The 18,918-nt window shown below is 28.5% G+C and overlaps 1 protein-coding gene and 1 pseudogene across 1 annotated transcript in view; one reads left to right on the plus strand and one right to left on the minus strand.

The window, feature by feature from the left end:
• LOC132937502 (junctophilin-1-like) overlaps positions 1-18,918 on the plus strand; it is a 133,225-nt gene that overhangs the window by 1,195 nt on the left and 113,112 nt on the right. The gene's annotated exons all lie outside the window — the stretch shown is intronic.
• On the minus strand, positions 1,363-16,334 carry LOC132953709 (uncharacterized; annotated as a pseudogene).

Below are 18,918 nucleotides of genomic sequence, written 5' to 3' on the forward strand. Positions count from 1 at the left end.
AATAATATCATACTGGTATCATACTGGTATCATACTGGTATCTATATAATGTATACATGTGAAAATGGGATATCTGCGGCATGTTCTTTGAAACTACTTATCTGATTATATTATACCGAACACCGAAATTGCAAAATTAAGTCGCATCGTCTCTCTTTGCCACGTATAATAGATTTTATGATGTTATAATAATAATATGTATGTATTATTATTATGATCTGTCCACGTGTTGCAAAGATAACAGCGGTTTGAATTCGGCGCGCCTTTTCAAAACCGGAAGGGGGGATTCGCGTTTTCTCCCTCAAAGCGTACAGCTGGTACTGAAATACATACACATTGACACACAGACACACACACAGACTCACACACAGACACACGTACACACACACAGACACACACACGACACACGCACACACACACACACGACACACGCACACACATGAACATTATTATTAGTGCGCGTGTTTCTAAACGCGTAATGTGCAGTATATTAATATATTCTTATAAGTTATAATCATCGCGTTTGCGGCTGTACTCGTGAATCGTGATGCAATGAGATGTATATTAATAATATCATGGGTAACACGTGTTTTTCACATCTGTATATAGTATATACGACGAAGCCGACGCTGCGTGCTCGGATGGTCGTTGCAGCAGCTACGACAACGGAAATCTCGAACACGTCGATAATAACTATATACCTAATAATAATAATAATAATAATAATAATAATAATAATAATAATAATAATAATAATAATAATAGTAATAATAATTATAATAATAACATAATACTGTGCGATGTATGTGGCGAGTGCATTTTTAGCTTTGTCTACGACATCGGTGTCCCCCACCACCTCAGCCACAATGCAGCAGCGGCAGCAGTAGCACTAGTAGCAGCAGCAGCAGCAGCAGCAGCCGCTCTGACCGTTTGAAATACCATTACACGCACGCTAAAACACGCCGGTTTGCTCCGGTTTCGTCGGCTGCCCCCCCCGCGTAAGGTATTTTGGCATTATTTCATGACGGACGGAAGGATAAAGACAGAGAGAAAGAGAGAGAGAGAGAGAGATCACAGCCTCCCTCCGTTTCGGTTTGCGCGCATAGTCATCGCCGTACTACATTTTAGTATATACTTAGTCGTCAGAGTCTGTTCATGTGTGTATATATATATAATATAGCCACCGCTTAAGAAAAACTCACTCTAAAACGTTATATATTATACAGGGTGAATATTTTGACAGTTAACGCACTCGTTACAACAACAACTTATAACTATTGGTACCTACATTTTTTTAAAAATGTATAATTTGTAGTGGTTTTATATTCTTTTAAGTGCTTTTGTTTTTAAACTACTATACCTTTAATGTTTTAAATCTTTACATCTTATAACATCTTTAACATTGTAGATCAGAGTAATGTCTAGCATTTTTAAGGGTGATTCAGCTGTTGTGGAATTCCATTTATTTAAACTTTAAATATTTATAACAAGTGGTTAGTTAAAATTGTTGAGCTATCAACGTCATAGTTAACGATGCAAAAGCTACTACATTAAAAAAAATCTTGCTTGATTTTTATAAATTAAAGTCCCCAGAAAAATATTCTGCTTTGACGGAAATATGAAAATGTATATTGTAGGTACCTATATTGTCATTTAAAAAGTAAATATTTAAAAATGATCGCTATTTAAAATGTTAAACAGCACAATAATCAAAGCTGGGCAAATGAATGATTGTTTTTAACTCAGTTAAGTTCAGTTAATATGCAACAATAACTATAATTTAAAAGTCAAAAGTTAATTTAACTGGTTAGGTTATGTTAATTCAGTTAAGTTAAAAGTTAATACACACTTTTCGTTAACTTTTCATTAAGTTAAAAAAGTTAATTTATTTATACAACGCTAGTGTACTTATTTTTTTCCGACCCAAAACTAAATTAAAGACTATAGTGTTTATACTTAGTACAGTATTTCCATATATAAGTTAGATTCGAATGATATACATTTTTAACTTTAAACAATATACAGTAAAATATATTTTTGACATGAAAACGAAATATAATTACATTAAAAACAAAATAAATTAACTTAACTTATTTCTTAAAATGAAAAATTAATTCGTTAATTTCACGTTAATTAAAAAATAAATTTAACAAGTTAACAGTTAAGTTAATGAAAAGCCAAAAGTTAAAATTAAATGAACTTTTTAACTTAACTTTAACTTTGCCCAGCCTTGACAATAATACAAAAAATAATAGCTTTTTATGCAAGTATTCAAAAATTCTTATTTATTGAGATAATGTGTTAAAGGCATCACATGGTATATGATAATACGTCTTATATAAAAATCTCTGCAGTCCTGGAATCTTAGTTAATTTGACTACATAATAATATATTACTTAATTCTATCGTCACTCGTCCCGCCGAATATTATAATATTATATAATATACGTTTCTGTGCTGTAGTTGTTGCCGATGGTAGTTGTGGTGGAGGTGATGGAGTGGGGGTAGTGGTCAACAAACGCCGTCTCAGATTATCTCGTACCTATTAACCTTCTTCGCGTGCGCTGCCAGCCCTGCGAGGAGGTAATAAATGCGTATCCTGTATGTACCTACCATGTACGCAATGTTTTGAAGTTCAAAGATTAAGTTAAACGTATAAAATTGTAATTGCAATTTTCCACATAACCATGGGCCATGGCACACGATATCATGGAAATATTAACGAAACGAATCCGTCGCAAATATATCTAACGAACTTTTATATATTTTCTGCACTACAAACTGATTGAATTATTCCATATTGAATAATAATTGTTCTTTATAATATTATGTATAGGTACCTACACGATTTTCATGATATTTCTATATAAATTGTAAACTTCAATCTACTGTAGACCCCAGAGCGGTTGTATACATATAATGTATATGACTGCAGGGATTTTTATCCTCGTCTCTGACAGTCAAAATATAATTATGGTGAAACGCGTAGGATTTGGAACTGTTTATTGTTTTTTATGTTCCGGTTTCAGTTTAGATGTTCAAAATTACATTTTTCTCTCAGATTTTGATTTTGTTTTAAAAGTTTTAAAAGTGTAAATACCTAACGAAACAAGAATAAGCAAAACACATAGTTACCTACATCATAGAAACTTTTACTGCAATTTTTATTCTGTACCAACATTTATATTCAACTAAAAAATGATTAGGTTGTGCTAATTGATAATAACCTTTGTTTTTCAATATTAAAATATCAGATATCAAAATGACCTGATAAAATAATATGAAAATATTGTTGTACATTTTAAAGATTTTTATTTTTTTTTGAAAAAGTAACATAAAAATAAGAAAATACTTACAATTCTATAGTTTATAAAAACCAAAATATCTATACCACCAGACATCCGATATCAGCACTAATTTTGATTTCAGTACCCTAATAATATTAAATAAGAGTTCCAGTCAGCCAGGATACCAATTCCAAGATTTCCATTAGATTCCAGTTTCAATACTGTTTGTATTGTTAACTAATCCACGGTTTTTGCAGAATTTCTACAGTGGTAATGAAGTACGATTTTCTTTTCAGGACCCTTCTGAATTAAGTGGTTACAAGTAGGAAGTTATTTTATTTCTCTACAGAGATATTAAACGTAATACGTATAAGTGATCAATTTTAATGTCATTACTTTTTATCGTCGTGATTTTAAAATACAATAATTATACATTGTCTTTAGTTAATAACCCGAATCTGCGGTGGCGGGTTGGACGATGGTGCTCAGTTTCCTCACCCGATTTCACTAGTATAATAAATTTTCCTCGGAAACGACGAAGACGACTATAATATTATAATATTATAGTCGTGCAACGCGCAGTGATTTGACCACCACCACCGTCGCTGTCTTCCTGATCGACGTGGTTGCCAAATTGTTATCCCGCGCGTTATATAGAGGACAGCGCTGTACGATGTATATATTTAGGGGGACTGTGCCACCGGGACGATTTGTAATCGGATCTCGGAAACGCGCGTGCGCGCACGCGATAATAAAACTGCCGAATTTTTTCCGTTTTTATTTTATTTTTTGTCCGTAAACGTTTCGTTGATTCGCTGTCGCCGCTCGGTAGATTATTTTTAAAACTATTTTATTTTCCCAGTCAGATAGAGATAGAGAGAGAGAGAGAGAGTGAGTGAGAGAGTGATAGAGTAAGAGTGAGAGACGCCGACCGTCTAGATAATCTTGATAGTAATAATAATTACTGTTATTATTAAACTCGTAGCGCCGCGCCACTGGTTTATCAAAATATGAAAGAATCATTATAATAAAATACTAATTAATAATCGTATATCCGCCATAATCCACAAAATACATGCACTGCAACCCTGTTTATGTTATTTGTCACTTTGAAAGTCCACAAATTATTTTTAGTTTTTTAGCAAGATAGTATCCCTTCAAAAACGGTGCTTGTGAATTAACAATTATTTGAGTCCCAGGGATACAAAGTGTACATTATACTTTGTAGTTTGTACACCCAATGTGTTGTTTATATACAAAAATTGGAATTTGATGCATGAATTGTTTATTTTTTTTTTACAAAGTGCATACCTAGCAGTATATAAATATTTAAAATATGTAAATTTGTTTTATTTGATACATTTAAATATTTAATATACGATATTATTATTTCAAATTAAAAATGTAAGTATTACATTATGTAAGTAGATGTTTACATAGGTACGTATTGTGTAATTTTTTTAACCAAGAAAAATATTCTTTTATTTTATGCCTTTTAAAGGCCTTACAGTGGCACAATTAGGGGGGACTAGGAGGACTTATCGCCCCTGACTAGGATTTAGGCCTTTTTTTTTTATTAGTAAATAGTTTTGTTAGGTAGGCATTAGCCCCCCCTCCCCTCAAAATTTTAACCCTAGCGTCGCCCATATGCTTACAAAATATAAGGCTTGCAATATTGATTGGCTTTATAATATAGATTTTGTTAATAACTTAATACATTTTTTATATTATGAGCTGTATCCACATAAGCTCAATATTTTTCAAACGGAGAAATGAGAAGAAGGAGTGCAAATAGATGGTTTTAGATTTGAAAAATAATTTTGAACTGTGAAAACTGGTCAATATATTATTGAAAAATAGTTTTTGCTTGTATTTCATTATCTTTCCATACATAATGTACCTATATACGATATGCATTATACGTGTTCAATTTTCAGTCAGGTAGGTACTTTTGATCTTGTTTACTGCCACAAAGTCCTTAAAAAAAAAAAAAAAATACATTATAAAAGTCCCTTATTCCACTACCATAATATGAAATATAATAAAATATATATTCAATTTTCAATCTAGAAAATTTGCTGCATGGCTGCATAAAACCTTTTGATCGTGTTTACTGTCCCAAAAAGTTTTTTCCAAAAAGAAAAAGTGTGCGTATTATAATGTAACCAGTAGCTGCACATTTATTCTATTTTAAGTGACACTGCATACTATAATCATTTGCATTATTACAATATTACAGCAAATTTAAACAAAATTATAAGGTAATTAGTTTAAACAAATTATATAACGTACAATATTAAGTGAAACTATGAAAGTTTAATTTCCAAACTAAAACATTGTAAAAATTACATATCTATAATAATGATTATTTAATATTTTTTAATTATTATCGTAGGCACCTGTTTATCTATCGATACATGACAAAAGTATATAACTAGGTAACAATAAAAGCGTATAAATAAAATACTATAAAAGTTTTGGAACACTTACACACTTTTAAAAAGTTTTTAAAAGAAAAACATTACAATCAAATAAAAAATAAAAGTTTCCTCGGTGGTTGCTACTTAAATCCTTAAAATAATAATGACATTTGTATACATTTTCCAGAGGTATTTCGTTGGTTCAATTTGTGTAGTATAAAAACGCCATTTATACCTATGCTACCTGGTTATAATTTAATTGGAACCTGCATGATAATGACTTATTATATGCTATAGATAATACGTTCATTATTTTTTTTATATTATAGTAGAATATCTAGCGAATATTTATAGGATTTTGGAATGGACCAAATATTAGTTTTGAAAATTACTTTTTACTAAATACCTACATTATTTTACCTAATGATATAATTATCAATTAAAAATAAACTATACAATTTATACATGTTATTAAATGTATTACTTATACGAAAAAACAATATTATTATTCCAGTGCGTTCGCTGTACCTATCCAATATGTACAATACAGAATTGCCTCGTTCTAATAACAAAAGCAATGCATTTCAATCTAAATTGGTTTCAACAAATCATTAAATTTAAACGTTTTATGTTTCTATCACGTCCAAACTCACCTAATTACCTAATCTGTTCTCCACGTAGGTGATAAGTAAGGGAAATGTAGAATCATAAGACCCAAATTCGATATGTCGAGTAATTTAATATATCGATGTTGATTTTGAACAACCCCTTCTTAAATCTTAATAGGAAAATCCGTCAACACTCGGGGTTCCATCAATCTATAAGTACTATAAATAAAAGCAATTACACTGCAATCAAAAACACATTTAGTACAACTCACGGGTATATTGCTGATGGATTGTCACGTGAGTTAGCATCTTAATTTTTGATTAGTCACTACGGGTGCTTGTTTTGTAACGTTATCACGAATCTGAAAATGAATGACACAGACGCCAGCTACCACATATTTCTTTCAACACTGTTATATTGCTGTACATCATATTAAGATGATTATGAAAATCCTTCACCGTCCTCATCACTTTTACTAGGTACCTACCGATAATTCTGAGACTCCAGCCGAATAGAGTCATTCTGTCCGAAGCGAAATAATAATAGTAAGGAAATACTCAACCTATCGAAATAACAGTTATAACATCGGAAATACCATTTAAAACCAAAAGAGTCCACAACATTCAGGACTATGGTCTATGGGTCAGCTTCAAACTTTAGTAATTATGTTTCCCGCCGTGTAAAGTGCGGGGAAGATCACCTTTCGAACCATTATACAAAATACAAAAGAAGCTCAGCCAAGTGTGCTTTTATTGAGTGTACTTACCCATCGAACTTCAAGGAATGTCCAAAATACAAATCTCTTCTCAAGTACCGACAAAATAATCACCCAAACCATGATAATCCAATAGCATAAAAATAAACATACAGTGCCATCCCAGCCCAATTTACTCATCGTATGGCTCTGTTGCTTGCTATTACATTAATATGAAAGCAGGTACTTAATAACTATAAAAATTAAACATCATTAACGAAACCCACACAGCATAAACATATTTCCTAACTATGGTAAAAATATTTTCAGAAAAATAATATAGTTGTCAAAATATTTTAAAAAGTTGCGTAAAGAATTAGGAAATATTTTAGTTATATTCTTTGCCTAAGAAGTTCGTATTTTTGAAAAAATGTTATAAAAAACATTTACAACACATTTTAATTATATATATTCAAAAACATTTTTACGGAAACTTTATAAAATTATTAAGTCAACATTTTTATGCATTCATATTATAGTACAATATGTTGTTACAATAAGAATAAAATATTTATAAAATATTATTAGTCAAATATTCATTATTCAAGCACTTTCAAATATTCACAAATATTATCATTTCCCAAATGCTGTGTGGGAATATATTATCTTACTTCGTTGATTACTACCCTACTCCTTACTGTTGTATTACAAGAAGTATTTTCATTAATCTATTATTGTATCTGTATGTCAGTACTTTTAATCATCAACATAACGTCATTAGAATTCTATAATATTATTGTAGATACCTATTACCTGCACATAGTACATCTTATCTTAAATTATAGTCTTTGACGTTATAATTATTATAGGTATTGTATTAATAATAACCCGAGCTTAATGTAACTAATGGGTGGCTCCACAGCTGGCACAGCTTCTTACTCAGGTTACCCATGTCTGTAATCCCACAATATCATCACATATTCTTATTGTGATAGTTTGTACGAAACGTGTATTTCAAATAAATAAATAAACATGATTTGTGTTGTATAGAATAAATAGATAATGCGGATGGATAATGAATTCTTATAAACTGGGTCAAAAAATAAACTGAAATAATAAATACATTTTTATCGTTATCTTAAAAATAAAAATATAATTTATTTTACAATAGATTGGTGATCACGACAGCAATATGAGTACCTAGTAAATACTTTTACTTTTTAGATTTGGGGTGAAGCGATGAATGTATAATTCGTTTTACAATTTTACGGTGATGTGTGTGATTGTTTTGTGGCTGAAGACGCTTTTTATAGTAGTTAAAATGGTTTTCAACTTCTATGGTGAATGGTGATTTCTGGTAAGAAATTAAACATAGGTATATTTTGTTTCTTTGAATTACGGAAAATACTGAAATAATATTACGTGATGACACCAGCTTTCAACTAAATATAATGTTGTGATTAAAAAATGATTTAAATGCGTTTTAAAAATATGATATAATTTTCAATATATTTTGGATTTTTTTGGTTTTTAATGAATATAATAATAATAGACATACAACATACCTATTATAAAATTTTAGACTTATAAAAAAACTGTTTTTATTTATATATTTATATTTTTTGGTTACAGAATTACTTACGTTGTACCTTGTTTTACATTTTTAATCTTTGGAATAAAAATTGAACATTTTAAACATTTTTAAATTTTAAATTTGATACATTTTGTCAACATTTGAACTTTAAATGCTTATATAAATAAATTGTGAATATGTATTTTTAATATTTTTTAACTTCTATATTTAAAGTAGGGTCATTGGACCACCCTTCTATCATGCCGTCTCGTCTTATATACTTGTACCCCCCCCCCCCCCCCCATATTACCTATTGTATAAATTATTACATATTATATATATTCTCGTTTTCTAATAAAAAAAAAAAAAACTTCTGTTGCAACAATATATCAGGAGCCTTGTATTAAATTTTAACACTTTTTTACCCAGCAAATAAAATTTTATTGACAATTATAAAAAAAAAAACCAAACAAATTGAAAATTAAAAATGTCCGTACACAGCTCAAAACTAGTAAAAATATTTTGAAAATTATATCGAGTATAGGAATTGATAAAATAAACACATGGTGTAAATTTCAAGTGTCCACAGTTATTCGTTTTTGAATTACAACAAAATAAGAAAATCGCTACATGAGAAATCGAGTAATTTTCCATTGTTGTACAAAATTTGAATTTAAAATATTCATAAAAAATAAATTTGACTTATCAGTAGACATTTTTTTTTTATAAATATAGACAAGCTTATGAGGAATCTCGAATTTAATTTTCAAATCTTATATTTTAAAACAACATTTTTTTATAAATTTCTAACTCAAGATAATTTGCACATTTTTGTGATTTTTTCGAATTTTGCCAACATTCGAACTTCAGATGCACATAAAATATTATTATGGATTTTTTTTAATTTCCACTAGCAACAACTTACAAAGATCCTTGTATTACAATTTCAAGTTTTTCGACCGAACGAACATTATTTTATCAACCTTGATTTAAATAAAGCTAATAATAATCAAAAATGTCATATGCCTAAAAATAGTTCAACATGAGTCAAGATTTTTTTGAAAATATAGTGGTGTGTATAAAATACTAATATAAACATTCTGTGAAAATGTCAAGTACTTATCTATGGTAACTTATCTATGCTACTTATCTATCTTATCTATTTTTAGTGTTACACCAAAGACCAACATCGATTTTGTCGAAAATTGATGTTGCGTAAAAATCCCTGTTTTTCATAATTTTTTTTTGTTTTAAACTGGCTTTTGAAAACTTTTTTGAATTTTAAATGTTTACCTCCCGAGATTTAATTTGCCATTGGAAAAGATACTGAAATTTAAAATTGAAGTGTTATTATTTCGACTACTTATTGTGTACACGCACACATAAAACAGAACACGCATCATTGTAAAATCAATACATTCATCGTTCCGCTCAGAATCTAAAAAAAAATGTAATTAAATAATATAGTCCAGTGTGGAAAAACATGTTCTATTTTAAGCTTAGTGCCTCAATGTAATGCATTTTTTCGATGTGTCCCCGCCACCAACAACATTTAATGAATATCGTACAGCGGCGTATTAATATTGTGTTTTATATGGGCAAATAAACGTAATTCCTGAGACCCGTTGGCGGGCTGTCACCGTTATCTCCAACAATTGTAGTTTAGCTCTCAATCATTTTTTGGAATATTTTTTGTGAAATTTGTGTTTTTCCATGCTAATTTTAGATGGAATTTTCTAAAAAAGTCTCTTTTACTTAATTTGAAAGTTAAAAAACTTCGAAATACTTGTTTTTTAAAAAACCGTGGTTTTGAGTTTTAAATACCAAAATGGAAATTATTTTAATGTTAGTATTTTTATGTTGGAAATTTTGGTGGAATTAGAATTTACCTATCGTGCTTATTTTTTATGTTGACGTTAATAAACCACTTAAAATGTAATTATATCAAGTTATTTCAAACATTAGCATATTAAAGTAACTTAATATTGACTTTTTTTTTTTCATTCAGTGAACAGAGAAGTTTTTGGTGAAATCAGAACTATCTAATATTGAAACAATTCTAGTTTAGCTCCCAAGCGAATATTACAAACTTTATTTTTTTTAAATATGTGTTTTAAGTTTTAACGCCCTTTTTTGCGTTTTAAACGCCTCATTTGGATTAGTTAAACTGTAAGTTCAAATGCAAAATTTTATAATCCGTGTATCCATTTGGAAAAAAATCATATTCATATATCTATTAATATATATTTATTTATCTAAATTAATATAAATTAAATATGAGTAAAACTATCTTCATAAACATAATATAAAATAAAAATTCATGGTAATCATATTAAGTAAAAGTCATCAGTCTTGGAATAGCAAATATCCCTTTTGTGCGGCTCAACTGAATTTCCAACAAAAACTCAAATAATATATCTACCTAATAAATAATAATACTTGTACGCAATAGCTTTTGTTCTACGATACATCCATTTAAAATCAAAATAGATACAGTATGCAATTGTAGAAACAAAACTTAATATTTTGAGCAAGATTTTAAGAAAAATCTTTTAGGTTGTATTTATGCATGAATTGAAGTCGTCAATTGCATTATCCATGACCCCTCACTAATATTATCTAAGCCTTATTAGTACACCGGCCCTGTACACATCCATGATTACATTGATGAGCCACGAATTACACTCGAAATCTAAGTAGGATTTCTACTTTTCTACTTTTGAGTATTTTTTATACGTCTATAAAAAATCTATCAGATCGACATCCCCGATTTTTAGTTGTTCGTACTTGGTTTGTACATGCATAGTTTGCAAATTAAGATTAATTTTATAAGGATAAATGAAACAATAATTTTAGAGAGTTAAAAAATTACGCGTACTGGAATTGGGTAACCTAAATTAGGGACCTTTTTATTAGCAACATTATAGAATTTTATCACCACATGCCCAATTTTGCTTTAAAATTATAACTTAATTTCGATTTATGGTTTTTTAATACACATTTTACTTCTTTAAAATTAGAACAAGTAACTTACAAAACTAAACAAAATACAAAAAAAAAACAATAGATACTAGACTTAAACAAATCGTCTTTTTTCAATTTACCCGTCTAAAAATATATTATCGGTTTAGTTTATTTAAAAATATATTGATGTATGTATAGCCATGTTTATTTGTTTTAATAAAATCGTTCCCATCGTTTTAAAATATATGTATTATTTTTTATTTGAATAATCAATAATAAAATATAAAAAGCATCTATTCATTTTCACCCACAACAAATAATATCTACAAATATTTATTGCTTAAACTGTAGTTAAACTTTATCGATAAAATAATATAAAAATATCTGTTTTATTTCTTATTTAGGTACTCAAAAGTCCTTAACATTTTTACGATCATTTTAAATTAATTTATAAGAAAAAAGTAAATATAATTTTTATTAATGTCAAATTACTATGTCTAAAAATATTCGTTTAAGTTGTTATTATTGTGAACATTTGGTAATTTGTATATAACATTTTGTTTAGTGCTGAATATCTTATAAATTAAGAATATTTTTGGACTTTCGTAACTTGGTGACGATACATACAAAAATATTGATTAATTTTATAACTATTATTTTATATTATTAAACCCTCGTCATAAAACCCATATAACATTGTGAAACGTTGTATGTAAAAACTAAATCACAATAAATGTAATGATTATAATTACGTAGGTATTAAAATAAACTTACAGGTACCTACCTACACGATCATTAAATCTGCACTGAAACTGCTTATTAGCATCTCATAGTAATTTTGCTATAGTATATTTTTAATAGGTAGTTGAAACAAAGCATACCTTGATCAATTACATATTAATATACATGAAGGATTATCCGGTTGAATCAAGAATGACATGCAAGAGATTATAGGATTTTGGTGTTATTATTATAAAACCGTTTGAAATAGATAATTATAACCGGGCTTGCTGATGGTTATGCATATAGTAATCTGTAATTAGATTGGTATTTTGAGGTAATTTGAGGTAAAACCCCACAAAAACACTCACCGATACTACTAAGGGAGTTAGTAATTATATGCATATGTTTACTCCAATTTGTTTGGAAGTGAAATAGATTTAATATTAAATTTCTTATGGTTAAGCTATTATTAATAAAAAATTACATTATTGAGCAATAACAGAAACATAATACAACTATAGAATTTTCACAATAGTAAAATATACATTGTACTCTTTAGGTATATGGACTCTGTATATAAATATATAATGCAAATAATGGTGTAATACAAATACCTACGCACTTCCTATTTTAATTACCTTAACGTATATGACATAATATTATGTATTATATCATAATTTAAGTAAACCCAGGAAGGTATGTACAATTGAATAAATCAGTAATATAAATATTATAAAATATTATATAGGAGATAATACACACGTTTTGAAATTAAATTTTTCAGGAAAATTAATTGATTTTTGTATAATATAATAGGTGTCTGGGTAGATACTTACTACTTTCTATGATAATTAAATTAATTTATAAGAAGCCTTTTTGAGTATTTTTGGTCTGTTACGTAAATATAAAAATTGTTTTTGTCTCACATAGTTCAATATAGTATAAACCTTTATTAATACCAGCTATAGGAACATTTATTTTTTTAATTTTCAATTATTTATGTTGACCGTCATCCGTTTTTTCACGGGTTGGTAAATTTATAACAATGATTTGTATTATTAATTAATGTTGGGCTAGAAATAGAAAACTAACAGTGCGCTGAAATCCTATCGCTAAAATGATTTAAAAATTTGTTGATTTATGTTAGATTTCTGTACCGTTTCTATGCCTTCTTTAATTTTAAGCCACATACCCACATACTCTATGAATAAAATTTGTCTAAAGTTAAAATGTGAAATTGAAATAATATATTTTTTACCAATTATTTCCAACATTTAGACCAAAATAAAAAACAGACAATTTAAAAATCAAATGTTATTTCTACGTATACTCTTAATACTGATATTTTTTTTCATAATTTATTCATCTACAAATGTGTATTTAGTTATTTATTATTATAAACGCCCGTAGACTCAAGTACAGTAAAGTTAACTTATAAAAAATCATCATACATTAAATTACAAAATTAGCATACTATAAAACATTATAAAAATTTTAATCCGAGATTATATTAATTAATAGTAACAAGTAAATATAACAATCTACAATCGCAAAAACAACAATAAAATATTAAGGAAACTTGGTTTAATGTGTGATATCCTTATATAAACAAATAAAAGTTTTTTAATGCATTGCATTCTCCGGCAATATAGTCAAGGGGATTATTATAACCATAAAAATGGAATGGAATACTTACAACAATATTTATAAATTATGATATTTTACAATAATTAATATTGAACTATTTTAATAAAACATGGTTTTTCCATTGCGGATTAAAGCATAAATATCCAGATACATGGCTTTATTATCCATTAAATAATAATGTAATAACATAACAGTTAAAACTTTACTAATATTGTCTATAATTTTCCAATGGTGATAACAATATGTTTAATGTTATCGTCTATCACAATCGTATAATTCTGAATAATGTAGCAATAAATTTGATACCATAATTTTATGACTTGGGCAATAGGAACTTTTGGGAACTTATAATGTTTGTTAACTGATTAAAAACACTGTATACCAAACGCCAATGCATTTTATTATGTAATAAACCTAATTGCTAAATAAAAACTGCAAAATATATTACATGTTTATTATTTTATTACGATATTTTATTTGTAAAAACAATTTTCTATTTTTAAATTATATATATGACAAATTTGTAAACATTAATTTGTTAGTACAACTTACAACTTACAATCCAATGGCCTAAGTTTCCGCGGGTTAACTAATAAAAAAAAAATTTAATAGTTAACTTACAACAAAATATATGTTATAAACGCATGATTATAAGGATGGGTGTTGAACACCTAATAGGTAGGTACATTCAAAAACAATCCAATAATGTTTTAATACACCATAGTAGGTACTTATTTATTAAAAATTGGCATTTCTATATGACTATTGACTATATTATATCTATGCATTTATTTTCTAATAGGTATCAATTATCTATTTATCTCGTAAATTACCACTGTATACATTTTAAGCCCACCCTTACTAATTTTAATTGTAAATTGTATTATATATTTATGTTGTACAATTAACTACCCATACAATTTAAATATATGATTGTAAACATGAATCAATGAACAACAACTTAACTTCGAAAATTCTTTAAGTAGCTGGTAATGAAATAATAAAAAAATAAACTATAAGGTTTTTATATTAGATTTATTGTTTATATTTATATATATTTTTATATTAGATCTATAAGGTTTCTTATAATTTTTTTATTTGATTAAAATATTAATTTATCTGATCTTCCAATTCATATCATTAAGTATTTAAAAATTATTAACATTATTAATATATAGAGTATAGAAAAGAACATAATCGTTACAAAATTATATTTCTAGGTATGTTAAATTAATTTTTTATTGGTAGGTACTGTTAATATAATTAATATTGAAGGTAATAAAATACACATTTTAATCAAATATACATTTTTGATTCAGCAGATTTAAATTTTAATGGCAGCAACATTTTTTCTTCAGAACATGATATCTCAATATGATAACGTAAAATATTCTGGCTTGGCCAATATGGTTTGTTGTCTGTGAAATGAGTTAGAGTTAAGTAAAATTCATTGCCCTTGTTTTTAAACGAATATGAAATCTAAAAAATTATATTTAATGATAATTGTGTTAGGTTACTTTGAAACAATAATATTATATTATGTAAAAATAAACTTTGTCCCATAGATTTTGGTTACCTTGCATAAGCACATTCTGAACATGATGTGAATCTCTAATTTGTTTTGTTCTATTACGAAGATTTGCTCGTAAACAATATTTGCTACGCATCCGATATCCATTATAATACCTGCAAGACATTTTGTTTTATAATTTGATATAAAGAAAATATCTCATATGTAAGTATTATTAGATAGGTACCGACCATGCACTAAATGCAATTTCAGGCTGAAGAGTTTTCATTATAGTACCATTCAAACCATAATGTCTGAATTTGATAGTTTGACTTTTTGTACGAAAAAGAATATTCATTTGACCTAAAACAGCTTATACGCCCATCAAAACTGAATCATCAATTAAACGTACAACGTACTCTTTGTAGTATTGACCGTCCAATCGTTCAAAAATCGGCAATTGGATGCCTTCAGCCGAGAGGAAAAATGCATTTCCAATGCTTCCATTCATCTGTATTTAATCATCATGAAGTTATATAAATTATTTTAAATTCTCATCAGAGATAGATAATTTATTTACTTACTTTGTCTACAGTGATTTTTCACCAAATTTCGATTAAAAGGTTCGTATTTACATATAACATAAGACATGAACCATGGCTATTCTAGTCTTCCAAGATCATTAGAACTAATTAGGGAGAAACTATAGTACCCTCAACCATTATTCACAAACATATTTTCTTGAGAAACTTTATCTTGAAATACATATGTCTCCATAAGTTTTTGCCATCTTTTGCACATAAGTCTGCAATCGGGAAAGGGTGTCCGCATCGACAAAGATTAATGTGTTTACAACCATTTGTTCCGGTAGTTAATCAAACAGTACGTAATGGTTTTTTATCACTTTCGTAATTATTATATATTATGTAATAGGTTATCACTAACAATATGTTGACAATGCTAACATCGAAAGAAGATAATTATAAATTTATTTTCAATATTGATTTAAAATATTAAACAAGTACTTACACAAGACACAACAAGTAGCCATAGATATCAAACAAACAAAAAATCTAAGGCATGATTACCATTAACCTACAAAGAAATTGACTAGGAAAATATATTTTTAATAATATCTTACAAGTTTGATATACAATATTTAAATCATATTTCATATTAACATTTAAAATTGAAGTAAGATTACAAATTTCGATAGTTCTTCAATATAATAACATGGTTTTTAGACTCCCGATTTTATGAAACCGTAACGGTCGCGATGTCCAAGATGAACTGCCCAAAGGTTCACAACTAATCGTGTCATGAACCAGAATATCGTCATTGTTATCGGTTTTATATTTTTGTATAGGTCTTATCAGCACAATTTAAGACAGTATACTGTGTTTATCAGTAAACGGTTAACCCTAGATCATATACTATGGGTGGAGCCATATTAGATATTTGAAGCACATATAAGCGACGAGTCGTTGGTTGAGATATACTATTTGTGCACGTGAAATAGGCTATGGATCAATCCATAGTATATTATGATCTAAGCACACAACCAAAGCTGAATATGTTATTCAACTTCAGGTTTTTTTTTTCTACGGTGTAGTAGGTCATATTAAAGGTTAATAAATGTATAAAGATTGTTACATATAAACTATATATAGATAACACAACATAATATCAATTAGTAAAAAAATTCAACAGGTATATATAAAACAAAATAAAATATGAAATAATGTACTAAGTAAATAATGGTAAGAATAACAATGTCAATAACGGGTGGTACTAAAGGTAACGTACGATTTGTGTTTTTTAAACTTCATAGCTCCAAAATTTTGCCAATTTTATAGCCTTGTAGTTTGCGGCTTGTAAATTTGTTATGTCATATTTGATTATGAATTTGTTGCAATTTATCAGGTATAACATTATCTGGGCTTCTCCGCACACACAGTTCGTGTCTTCCTCCCCATCGCTTATTTCCCATTTTTTTCAAGTTCTCCCTAGAACGTCCAAATCTTACATAAGAAATTTAGTGTCCTCCAGACCATTAATTTGTTGTTATGTCCTTAGGGAAATTCTCTTCGACTTTTTTCTTGCTTTCAAACTCCTATAATTTTAATCTTGCTGTCTGTGGGTTTCTTCTGATTTCTTCGTGCATTTTAGGAATCTCTTTCTTGATTTTAGTCTAAAGCATTCAACTAGTGTATTATTATTATTAGTGTATACATTAAGTACTTTTTATCTGTGATGTGTTTCGTCCGTTCTATGTCACAAGCAATTATTTGTCTACGTATATGTGGTGGTGCTCTTTCTGCTAGAGGATATAGTTCATCTACTGGCGTTGGCTTCAATCTGCCTGTTATAACGCGTAACCTTTCATTTAATGCAGTTTCAATTTGTTTAGTGTGAGTTGATTTACCTCACACCGGGTATGCATATTATACCACCGAGAAACATAGAGCAAGTGCAGAGATTCCAACTATTTCGGAATGAGATCTCCAATTAGAGCTAACCAATTTTCGCAATATTTCTAGCGTATATTTTCCGTCTTAGGGCAACTCAATAATCTTTAAAATTGAGTGATCAATATCAGAAGTAACGCCTGGGTATTTACGGTAAGCTGTGTGTTCTCCTTTTAACTTGACTCTTTCCCAGGCGATGACCATTTTTCTAATTTTTCTAAACTTTAGTCTGTTTTTCAGATGGAACACATATATTTGAGTTTTTATTTGATTAGGTTTTAACTTCATGATTTTGTAGTATGTTGTCATAGCTTTAAGTAAGGACTCTTGTTTGGTTTCTACTACTTCAAAGTTGTTATATTGAACTTCTATCGCTGTATCATCGGCGTAAATGAAATACCTGGCACCTAGAGTGATCGTTTGATCGTTCATATAGATGTTAAAAAGGATTGGGGCTAGAACACTGCCTTGTGCAAACCCATTATTTTGCTTTCTCCGTTTACTTTTCATGCTTCCCAATGTCACGTAAAATCTTCTATGTTGGAGTAGTTTTTTTTATTATCTGCGTAAAACCTTTGTCTTTAGTAAGGTTTAGTATGGCTGACCGTATCATAGGCTGATGTCTGATCTACAGACCCCTCCAATGATATTTTTCTTTTGGAAACCATTTTCAATAAACTTGGTCATAATATTTAGTATCTGCCCTGTGAATGATTTACCATTCCTGAAGCCTGCTTGCTATCATATAAATTTGTCGTAAATGTGTCCTACTATGCGAATGTGAACAATTCGTTTAATAAATTTGTTTGATTTCGTTATTTAATTTCTTCATTAAGCCCCGTGCTTTTTGGCCACTATGTTGCATGTATATGCTTATACTAAGTTTATCCAATTTGCTTTTCTATCTGTATCTATTGCTTCTAGTAAAAATTCACCTTTATTTATAGTTTCGTATCCAAAATCATCTTCTCATAAATTTTGGTATACATTTTGTATGTATGCATGTGTTCTGTTAGTTCTGCA

Source organism: Metopolophium dirhodum, chromosome 1 (genome assembly GCF_019925205.1).
Source record: "Metopolophium dirhodum isolate CAU chromosome 1, ASM1992520v1, whole genome shotgun sequence".
NCBI lineage: Eukaryota > Metazoa > Arthropoda > Insecta > Hemiptera > Aphididae > Metopolophium > Metopolophium dirhodum.